The sequence below is a fragment of the Melanotaenia boesemani genome, chromosome 18 (assembly GCF_017639745.1).
Source record: "Melanotaenia boesemani isolate fMelBoe1 chromosome 18, fMelBoe1.pri, whole genome shotgun sequence".
NCBI classification, from domain to species: Eukaryota; Metazoa; Chordata; class Actinopteri; order Atheriniformes; family Melanotaeniidae; genus Melanotaenia; species Melanotaenia boesemani.
This window is the reverse complement of record NC_055699.1, coordinates 30,234,194-30,236,583: the sequence shown is the minus strand read 5'-3', so window position 1 is coordinate 30,236,583 and position 2,390 is coordinate 30,234,194. Positions and strand designations below refer to the sequence as shown.

Sequence of the window (2,390 nt, the reverse complement as noted above, 5' to 3'; positions counted from 1 at the left end):
ATGAAGTCACAATGTTGCCGCAAACAGAAAATCACCCTTTTGTAACTTGAATGTGGATTTACGGTATTCTGCGAGCAGCCTGTTTAGAGTTTTCCATCTCTGATGATGTTGGTGCTGGATCCATCAGATATACCACGCTTGTTGCTGCATGAATATACTTTTAAAAAACAAATACCAATGCAAAAATGTGTTATATTTCACAATTCAAGTTGGGGTACGATTTGAAGTCATTAAAAATAATGAAATATAAAACGAACCAGCAATTTCCAGTGATTGCCATTGACAAGTACAAAACAGCTTCATAGTTGTCAAAGTTTACCTACAAAAGCATAAAATAAAATTGATGTTAAAAAATGCAATCTAAAAACATACAAAGGAGGATAAACACCATGTACTAGTATTTGTCTAGCTATAGTATTTTTTACAGTGAAGACTTTATGGAGCTATGCTCCTGTGCAGACATTTTATGTATGTAGACATAATGCTATGTAGACATAATACTCCATCATCATGCACCACGATGTACACACACATTACCTTTGTTAGACTATGACGAGGTAGCTCAGTTCTGTTACCAAACAAGATTACACCTGCTGTGTAATGATTCATCAAGTAGATGGTGTCCACCACATTGAATGTATGGGCAGCAACATGAAACAGACCCTCAATAATCTGTTGAAAATATGTAATTACTGACTGCACATTTTGAAATTTACAGTACGTTCCAGCAAGTTATACATATAACAAACATTTATTTATATATCTGAAATGATAAATATCACAGTGCCAAATTAAACTTACTGAAAATATTTGATATGTGTAGTCACTTACCTTTTTTTTTTTGTAAATATTAAAAAGTTTATTTCACTTTATATTAAACAGAAGCACGTTGAACCAGAAAATACAATTCAGCAGCGAAAGAACAATTACAATGTTTGTGTATAAAACTAATAAGTTATGGTTTAATTACCAAAGCATACAGTACAAAAGTGTTTTCTTATGCAAATGTTCTAACTGTGGGCAAGTACTTAAATATATATTATTATATTATACATAACAAGTTGTCAGTTAGTCTGGATTTGCCATGGCTGTTTTCCTTCGCTGTGATGCCAGCATACTGAGCTGTTGTGTTGCAGTAGCAGCCCTCCGTTCAGCTTGTGTCAGTCTATTCTGGAGACGACTTGTCTTTTCTTGAAATTCAGCCAGCTGCCTCTCACACTCTGAAATAGTATTATAGCTGGTTTCAAGCTGCATCTCCAGCTCATGTGAACGCTGCTTCTGCCGATTCAGTTCTGCCTTGAGACTTATGATTTTAGTCTCAAAAGACTGCACAAGATTCTTGGCCTCTTCTTTCTGTTGTTGAGTGCTTTTCTGCTGTGCTGCAACAAGGCGTGTCAGGTCAGCACTAGAGCTTCGACTGCTTTCCTCCAGCTCCCTCACACGTGCATCAAGTCCTTGTTTTCTGAGACTGTAGTCTTGCTCCATCTCTGAAACCTGCTGCTTGGCTTTCTTTTGGACCAGCAAAGTAGCCTTACGAAGTTCATCCATCTCCCTGCGGAGCTGCAGGTTCTCCTGTTGCAGCTGGAGCCGCTCCTCACTGATGCCGACGCAGTCGTCCCGGGCTGCAGCCAGAGAGCCCTGCAGCCGTCGCACTACCTCCTGCCACCAAGACAGCTCCTCACTGTAATCAATCTCCATCTTTTTCAGTTTGTTCTGGGTACTTTGCAGAGTGAGACTTATGTCTTCCTTCAATCTCTCTGCATTTAGACACCTCTGATGAAGGGCATCAATCTTCTTCAACTCTGGCTCTGCTCTGCCCTCCTTATACACCTTCTCCAGTTCCTCCTCTACCGCTTTTCTCTCACGCAGGGACCTTTCAATCTGAGACTCTTTATCTGCACACTCCTCCTTCCTGGTTCGAACTGCTGCCTCCTGTATTAGGTGTTTGATGGCCTCCTTCGTCTTTTCTAGCTCGTCAATCTTCTGTTTCTCTCTTAACAGAGCCTGGTCCTTTTGCAATGCGGCTTCCTCAGCTGCTTGAACACTCTCTCGGACTTTGGACAGAGCCTCAGAGCTCCCCCATCTCTCTCTCCCACACAGCTTGCTCTCTGCGAACTTTGGCTGCTGGGTGGCGGCGTTCGTTCACCTCCTGAGTTGTGTTGCCTGTGGTGCCTCTATTCTAGAACATGGAGGTGAACTGAAGTATTTTGGCTTCAGTTTGGAGCTGCCAACAGAGCTGTCCCGCTTGTTCCATTTTTCCTGATGATCATCATCTGGCCTGGTAGAGGTTGTAAATGGTTCTTGAAGAATCTCCATTTGCAAATTATGCTGCATAATATGCTCAACATATCTCCCTTGGATTGAGGAGAACATTTTTGAAATGAACTCTG

General features: G+C 41.3%; 1 pseudogene; it reads right to left on the bottom strand.

Moving 5' to 3' along the window:
• Positions 1 to 869: 869 nt before the first annotated feature.
• LOC121629278 lies at positions 870 to 2,139 on the bottom strand (annotated as a pseudogene).
• Positions 2,140 to 2,390: the final 251 nt, after the last annotated feature.